This window comes from Bufo bufo, chromosome 2 (genome assembly GCF_905171765.1).
Source record: "Bufo bufo chromosome 2, aBufBuf1.1, whole genome shotgun sequence".
Classification (NCBI taxonomy): Eukaryota; Metazoa; Chordata; class Amphibia; order Anura; family Bufonidae; genus Bufo; species Bufo bufo.
The window spans coordinates 306,782,171-306,791,534 of record NC_053390.1 but is presented as its reverse complement, the minus strand read 5'-3'; the positions used below and the strand labels follow the sequence as shown (position 1 = coordinate 306,791,534).

The following is a 9,364-nucleotide window of genomic DNA, read 5'->3' as shown; positions in this document are numbered from 1 at the left end:
CCTTAAAGGGCTTCTGTCACCCCACTAAACTTTTTTTTTTTTTGAGTACTTATAATCCCTATCCTGCCATATTGCCATACATTATGTTATTAATAATTTTCGTTCAGTAGATTTAGCAAAAACGTACTTTTATGATATGCTAATTACCTTTCTACCAGCAAGTAGGGCGTCTACTTGCTGGTAGCTGCTGCAGAAAACCGCCCCCTCCTCTTGTTGATTGACAGGGCCAGCCGCGATCTCCTCCTCCGGCCAGCCCTGTCAGCATTTAAAAAATCGCGCGCCTGTGTTGATTCGGCGCAGGCGCTGAGATAAGGAGGCTCGCCTCCTCAGCACTCCCTCAGTGCGCCTGCGCCGATGACGTCTTCTCTTTCGGTGACGTCATCGGCGCAGGCGCACTGAGGGAGTGCTGAGGAGGCGAGCCTCCTTATCTCAGCGCCTGCGCCGAATCAACACAGGCGCGCGATTTTTGAAATGCTGACAGGGCTGGCCGGAGGAGGAGATCGCGGCTGGCCCTGTCAATCAACAGAAGGAGGGGGCGGTTTTCTGCGGCTGCTACCAGCAAGTAGACGCCCTACTTGCTGGTAGAAAGGTAATTAGCATATCATAAAAGTACGTTTTTTGCTAAATCTACTGAACGAAAATTATTAATAACATAATGTATGGCAATATGGCAGGATAGGGATTATAAGTACACAAAAATAAAAAATGAGTTTAGTGGGGTGACAGAAGCCCTTTAATAACAGTCTGCGTTATAGCCCAGAGGTACATTCCCAGTTTGGCTGTTTGTCAGTCAACAGCTTCACCGCTTCATTGTAATGGATCTGATGTAAAGACCATGGAGCACATTTACTTAAAGGGATTGTTTATGTTTGTGGTGTTTTCGCAAACCCCCTCCTCCTGGGCAGAGAGCTGCCAAGGGAAGCATACTTATCTGCTTCCCAACACTGGTTTCCAGCGCTTGTGCCCTCTGGCTTTTGCTGTTCCGCTAATGTCCTGGCATCTAAACTTCTGTTTTGATGCCGCTGCAGCCAATCACTGGCTGCAGTGGTGACCTGCATCATGACAAATGGTCAGGGATGATGCAAGGGAAGCAGGCCACCACTGCAGTATCAAACCAGAAGTTTACATCCAGGGACCCGAGCACAGGAGAAGGGAGCCAGGGTAGGAAAGGCAGGTATATATACTTTTCTTTGCAGATCTGCACAGGAGGGACACATTGCCCCATGAGACTAAATCAGTGGTGAGCATGTGCATCCATTCAGTTCTATGGGACTGCTGAGGAATGGAGTGGAGGACACCTATGCGCACCACCGCTCCATTCTCGTGGAGCAGTACTGTGATTGCTGGGGACCAACCTCCAGTGATCTAACCCTAATCCCCTATCTTGTGGATGGGGGCTAAGTGTTATTAGTGGGAAAGCCCTTTTAAAGGGAGTTTATCAGCAGTTTTGACCATGCATTGAGCTGCTTTTTAACTTCTCCGCTCGAGTTACACATATAGCGGTCTCCTGGTTTTATGCGACAGCTGCAGGAGGAGAGCCCAGCAGAATAAAAGTTATTTGGTGTAAATTATGGTAAATGTGTCAGGCTGAGAAGGACACACCACTTTAATAAGTCCCACCCATGAAAAAACATAAAAAATGCTATGCTGTACAAATTGCCCTTTTTTATGACTGTGTACAGCTTAAGTACATGTGCCCTGCATAAAAAAAAAAAAAATGCAAGCACTGTGCCTATAGTGTATAGGCAAGGAATATTGGGAGCGTTCAGGTCTAAATCCAGCAAAACTGTGCATGAAGCCCTCGATTATAAATTGGATGGTAGATCAGGATCAGTAGAAGATAATTAAGGCAAAGTATTTGCAACAGTGCTCAACTTTTTATATAGATTTATATTCTGTATAACTTGAAAAGTTCTGTTCAATACACTTTTCAAGGTTCTTTTACATAAGTAAATTTAGGGTTTATTTTAAGAACTTCCTTTCTGGGACCTTTTCGGAAAAGTGAACGTTAAAGGCACTTGTTTGAATGTGCTTATTTGTATACATACAAACCCTACTTTTTCCCATGCCAACCTACACTCCTGCCTTGCTGCGTTGTCTGCCTTCTTTTCTATCCTTTAAACAGATGTTTGTGACTACTGTCAGTGGTGAAAAAGATAAATCAGGGTAGATAGTGGTGACAGGACTAGGCTATATTGGTAATGTTAGATTTTAGGGAAGGCACACAAGTATTAATTACTGGATAATGACTTGGTCCTTAAAGAGTACGTGCCCATTGTCCATGCAGTACAATCTGCAGGCATTATGTTATAGAGCAGAAGGAGCTGAGCAGATTGATATGTTGTTTTAAGGGATAAAGACTCAGTAAGACTTGAATCTTGTACATTATCGTTATGTGCCTTATTAGTGACTTACAGCTATCTCTGTATACACACTTACTCAGAGAACACTATCAATCACTGATAACACCTATCTTGTGTGCGTACAACTATCAGTGACTGATAGCTATCTATGTATACACACTTACACAGAGAATGCTATCAATCACTGATAACCCCCCCCCCCCCCCCCCCCGTGTACAACTGAGCTCAGACATAGAAATGTATAAAGTTATATGTATAAGTTTTACTGAATCTTTACCAACAAGACAATATATTAATCTGCTCAGCTCCTCCTGCTCTATAACATGCTGCATGCAGACTGCACTGCATTTTTATGGTGACCGGTTCTCTTTAAAGGGGTTGTCCAAAATTAGAAAAACAGGGCTTCATTCTTCTAAAGAAGTACAACACCTGTCCAAGGGTTTTCTGGTATTGCAGTTTAGCTTATATGAACCTCTGGACAGGTGTGCAGCTGTTTTCAGAAGAACACAACCATTTTTTTTTTTCCAATCCTGGACAACACCATTAATTGTAATCCTAGACAATGAACATACATGAGTATTCAGAAAATGAAAACCATTTGAAGGATGGTATACACCAGCTGTGGTGAAACTACAACTCCCAGCATGCACACTTGCTCGTTTATTCTCGGAACTCCCCAAGAAATTAATGGAGCATGCTGGAAGTTGTAGTTTTACAACAGCTGAAGAATAAATATGGACAGAAATACTGATAAAACAGATCTGTATTACATGTCCATATTTAGGTCTGGCTTGACTGGCTAAGCTTGGGTAAGACTCTGTTCACATCTGCATTGTGGTTTCCATTATGCCATGATGCAATGCCAGATCTGTTACACAACAGACATCAATGGCGCCTGATGGACCCATACTGACCTAAAATGGAATCTGTTGGGTTTTCATTGTGGTGGCTGTGTTGTTTTTTTCCACCAAATATAATGCAGTATTAAACAGATGTTCCTCTGATGCATATATGAACACAGCCTAAAGGAGACAAGAATATCTCTGTTTTCTATTGAAATACAGGAGCCTCAAGGTACATGTTTATTTTTGATCAGTTGCTGCAGAGGCTTCAAACATTCTCCTCATTCAGAGGTTACTAAAAGCCAAATCTGAGTGTATCCACAAAAAACTAAGTATGCACAGACAAACGGCAGCACATCCAAAGAAATGAAAAAGGTAGGCAAAATACATCACTTCTTCATTGATACAAAGCAGCAAGGATTAAAAACATAATGATCTAAAGCGCAAATGAGGGCTTTAATGAACCCCCAAAATCACTAACACACATACCCACACGCATAGGAAGATCACAGCCTGGAAATTAATCACAAGCCCCAAAATACTTATGACCAATAACAAAGATCAATAAATAATAATATAAATAACAAAAGTAGAGACTCAAATAATAATACATGGATATCGCCCAAGTGTTACTAATAGCTGGGGTCAAATTAATGGATGTAGGGACAAGAGCCCCATGCGTATTGCCACCCCTTTGCGGCTTCCTAAGTTGTACCCCTGAGGAAGCCACTGAGCTGTGCCGATACACGTTGGAGCTCTTATCCCCATTACCCCCTCCCGCATTGTTTGACCCAGGCTGTTACCCTTGAGTGATATCCATTTATTATTCTTTTTGAGACTATATTTTTGATATTCACATTATTATTATTCATTGGTCTGTCTCTATTGGTTATATTTATTTTTGAACTTGTGATTTATTGTTAGGCTGTAGACTTCCTATGCAAATTGGTGGTTTTGGGGGGTTTATTATAGCCCTTGTGTGCTTTGGATGATTTTAATAGTTTTATTCCTTGCTGCTTTGTATCAATAAATAAATGTATTTCTTATATTTTTTTCTTTCATTTGGTTGTGCTGGCATTTGTGCATATTTCGTTTGTTTGTTTTTTGTGGATACCTTGTTTTGAAGTATTGCTGTAGCACCCATTTTATTAAGTGGTGCCCGCCATAGGTCTTATTGGCCCCAAAAGTGGTGCCGTATGCAGAGGTGCCAAACAAGAACAGAAATGCCTAGCTGAGTGTGCTTGAAAACAACAGTAGCTGTGCAGTAAGACTCCGAGGTTTATTAAAAAGTAGTGTTGAGCGAACTTCTGTTTTAAGTTCGGCGTCTAAAGTTCGGCTTCCGGTTAGAGGAGAATCCCAATATGGATTCCGAATTCCGTTGTGGTCCGTGGTAGCGGAATCAATAATGGCCATTATTGATTCCGCTACCACGGACCACAACGGAATTCGGAATCCATATTGGGATTCTCCGCTAACCGGAAGCCGAACTTTAGACGCCGAACTTAAAACAGAAGTTCGCTCAACACTATTAAAAAGGCATGTGCTACCAAAGTAACTATTGAAAGGAAAAGTCATTAATATGCCGCCAGACTGCATAGTCCCAGCACGGCTTCACGCATTCACATTAGCATCTGTCCCTAGCTTCCAGCTACGTTTATTGGTCAGCTATAGGAGAATTTGTTAGATTTCCAGAGGCTTGATGACGTTTTTTTTTACTGGTTTTATTACTTATTTTATTAGCATATTTTTATGCATTTCTGCTTTATGCTAATTCTTCACTGTCATCAATATAGCATTGCTTTAGAGGGGGAAGCGAGCAGTAAAACTGCTAGATTAATTTTTATGATGCTTAAAGTCTTTTAAAACTGGGTAAAGATCCATTCTAGAAAGTTTTTCCTATTCTATATTTTTACCACTGTAATCACTGAAGGAAGACCTGCCAGAGCACATAAAAAATTCAAATGGTCTTTAAACCACACATTTATCTCATCTCCTAGTGAATGAATTAATAAAATTGCACACCTGTCTGATGCGGCACAATACCAGAAGAACATACCACACGTGAAGCATTAGAGGGCATACGCACTATGGTGCTGCTAATAATACGATGTTAAATTCTTGTAAAATTAGATTTTATTTTGTATAAATTTATATAAATGACAGGGATTCCCTGCTTTGGTGTTGTGCACATTGCTCCATTTCAGTGGGTCCAATAGTGGAGCACAATGTGTATCTTTGGCTACTTTCACACTGGCGTTTTCGCTTTCCGTTTGTGACATCCGTTCGGGGCTCTCACAAGCGGTCCAAAACGCATCAGTTTTGTCCTAATGCATTCTGAATGTATAATGATCCGCTCAGAATGCATCAGTTTGCCTCGGTTCCGTCTCCATTCCGGTCTGGAGGCGGACACCAAAACACTGCCTGCAGCGTTTTGGTGTCCGCCTGACGATGCGGAGGCAAATGGATCTGTCCTGACACACAATGTAACTAAGTCAATGGGGACGGATCCGTTTTTCTGACACAATATGGCATAACAGAAAACGGATCTGCCCCCATTGACTTTCAATGGTGTTCAAGACTGATCTGTCTTGGCTATGTTACAGATAATACAAATGGATCCTTTCTGAACGGATGCATGCGGTTGCATTGTCGGTGCGGATCCGTCTGTACAGATCCATGACGGATCCGCACCAAACGCGAGTGGGAAAGTAGCCTTTCTTTTAACTTTCTATGGGCATTAGAAATCAACAACCATCCAAAAGCTTGTTACACATTAGATTATAATGTCTTGCCGAACACATCAATTTTGGTGGGGTTGTCCAAATAACTAATTTGTATGAGAGGAGAAGGATCGGGCAGTTGACTGTCAGCATGTCTGTTCCTTTTGTCTGGCAGTGGCTTACTCCTACCTTCCCTGCATGATCGGTCAAGCCTAGTGTGCATCTGTATCGGGGGTTGAGAGAGTCAGATCTCGGCTGTCTACAATGTATGACCAGCTTAAAGTGCCATGTGTTGATTGGTTTAAACCTACCGAAATAGTGCTGTTGTCACAGGCCATGGGGGTGGATTTTGTAAATGACTGTCTAAGCACCTTGTCTGTTCAGTTTCGCTTATCACGACAAATTTCTACGTCTGTACTATTTGACAATCAGTGGGATAAAATAATTTCCTTATTTTTATGGCCACTTTTTCTACAGAGCTTTTTAGCAAATCTTCTAGCAACTTTTTAGTGAAAAGTACAACTGGATCACCGAGTATTTTTTATTCAATGTGCTGGACATGTAGGGGCCAAAACAGATTTGTGCTGTATTTAATCTGGTTCAGATATTTCCTACAGTAAAGGTTTTTTTTTTATTTATTTATTTTCTGGGATTTTATTACTGATGGTCTATCCAGTATCCAATAAGCACACCCGACGATCGGCTGTTTCAGAGTAGCGCAAGAAGTGTGCACCGAAATTACACTGTCCCGTCTGTTGTGTAGTGGACATAGCTGGTTACTGTAGCGCGGATCCCATTGAAGTGAATGGGAGCAGCGCTGCAGTTCCAGCTCCATCCGCTACACTTGGACTTGGCTGTATAGTTCCTGCATCAGAGCTACAGCAGAACGACATGAGTGCTGGGTGTCAGATGCCTACAGATCAGATATTGATGGCCTATCGTGAGCACATGCTATCAGTATTAAAATCCCGAAAATTCCTTTAAGGCCAGGTTCACACAGGGCACTTTGGTACAATCCTGTGTGATGTATTTTTGAAACCACATCTTGATCCACAAGAGAGGAGATATATTATAGGGTTTTCAGGGTTCAGAATATTGATGTCCTATCCACAGAAATGCCCATCAATGTTAGATTTGTGGGGGTGCAGCCTCTTCATTGCTTACCTGCTTCTACCTGCATGCCATTTACTTAGAAGTTGCAGTGCAGTAAAGTTTAGTTTTGTTCACTTTAACAGATTGAGGCTGCAATATCATGCGTCAATCTGATATTGTTGACCTGTCATGAGGAAATTGATTATCCATAGCACACTTCTATCAATACAAAAGTTGTTCAGATTCCATGGAATTTGATGTGTTGCACATCTCATTTTTTTATATGTATGTATTGTATATCCATCCATGACTTTTTTCCTTATGCTGTTGAACAGATACTACTTGAGTAAGGTCTAGTTGGACCAAATGTCATTCATCTTATATGGGGGTCATTTAAGTTTAGATATACGCCACTTTTTGGCGTATATCTGTTGCAGATTCCGTCGCAAAAGGAGATTTGTGGGCGAGTCTGCGGCTTCCACGCCACGTACGCCAGTTCTAAAAATGGGCGGTGGCGTGTGGAGAGAAGAGGGAGGGCCGGCAGGCCTGTCTCATTTATAATTCTCTATGCCACTTTTTTACATAGAAAATTATCTAAATATATGCCATCAAGGTAGCTGGTGTAGATTAAAGACTGTTAGGCGCCGGCAGTGGATGCGCCTAAGTTATGTAGAGGCCAGCACCTCTACATAACTTAGGCGCATCAAGCGCCAGTGCACCGGCGTCTAAAACGCCAGTCTTAATCAATGACCCCATTTATGTCTAGAACCACAGTGGAAGGAATATACAGTATATATGCACAGATGTCATGTGTGGTTCCATTTATTCTTGAACTATCCTGAGGATAGGTTGTCAACATCCTCAACCTGGAAAAACCCCTTTAAGGAAAGACTTCTCTCTTTGTAGTTCCAATCCCAAATGTACATAAAAAAAACTGTGGCGTCTACCTGGCCTAATTGTATTTCTGCTGCAGCTATGCAATGCCGCACTTGTTAATGACTGACACAACAGACACTCAGAAACCTATTCTGGATGATGTTTATTTTGCCAAAGAATGGGTTAATGATAGGTGTGGGTTTGTACACTGCGAAATTATTTATTTCTGTGATTCTATAAAAATAAATCTTTAAAGACTTCAAGCACTTGTTGGGAATGTTCTTTTGTAGCACCACATAGTATGTTTTTGTAGCGTTTTGTGACAGATATGCGAGACCAATTTATCAGTAGCAATGCTCTTATAAAATGCTGTATGCATCCTATTTATTAAAACCTTGCTTCAAAAGCACGTAAATGTACATATATGGGCACTGGCACCTAATGCCTACCACCGTATAGGTACCACAGGGATCTTACGAGCTCAGGAGTTGAGCCAGCAGCAGGAGCCAACTGTAAGACACGTTCAGCCTCCTGCTGCAGCAGCCAAGATCGGAACTAGCTCTGCTTCCAGCCGTTTAACCCCATAGATGTTGAAGTTATTAGGGACTGCGAGATCTAAATGGTTTATAGATCGGGTTCCTTCTGCACATCACTGTCTCCCCTACAAACCAATCACAGGGTCCAGAAGGTAGCCAAGGCAACCGGAGGCCTAACAACAGCCTCCTGGGTTGCTGTGTTCACAAGCTGATTAAACCCTGCTGGATGTTATAAGGCTTAAAATTTTAGAAGCAATTCTTTACATTTTCAAGAAAATTTCCAAAACCTGCATTTTTAAGGACCAGTTCGGTTCTGAAATGACTTTAAGGGGCTTACATAATCACCCATAAATTAACCTATTTTTTAGAAACTACTTCCCTCAAATTATTCAAATCTGATTTAAGAAACTTTAACAGCAAAGCTAACCTCAATATTTTTAACCTGGTACCACATATTTAACCTGAAAATTTTTGGTGGTGAAATTAGTTCTTAAAAATCTTTGCAACAAATTAACATTTTTGTGGCACGCCACTTTGGTACTAACAATTATGGCATACCAATTTCTAAAAGATTTTTGCTAACTAATTAATGAAAGATTTTAGTCAAATGAAACTTTTAGACAGAATAATTTGTTCTTAAAATTGTTGATCAATTTGTTTCAGAAAAAAGTGCACTAATTAAGTAGTACAACTTGGCGCACCAATTAGTCACAAAAAAAGGTGTTTACAATAAAGTGCTAAAATTGGAGGTAAGTAAACAAAAGCTACTGCTAGGAGCAGCATGCAACAAACTGGTGATATAAGATGTGTGGAGTAGGTTACAGATAAATGTGCATTTTACAGTCTACACCATCCAATTTGCATCCAATATTCCAGGGATCTTAAAGCAATTATTAATGCAAAGACCGGGTTGTTTGCGGCAGGTTTCACAACTC

At 41.1% G+C, this 9,364-nt stretch overlaps 1 long non-coding RNA gene across 1 annotated transcript; it reads left to right on the top strand.

The window, feature by feature from the left end:
* The first annotated feature begins 5,804 nt into the window (after positions 1–5,804).
* Positions 5,805–7,951, top strand: LOC120989033. The gene is made up of 2 exons (XR_005776219.1): positions 5,805–7,120; positions 7,167–7,951. It is a non-coding gene; the product is annotated as an uncharacterized LOC120989033 (long non-coding RNA).
* The last annotated feature ends 1,413 nt before the right edge of the window (positions 7,952–9,364 follow it).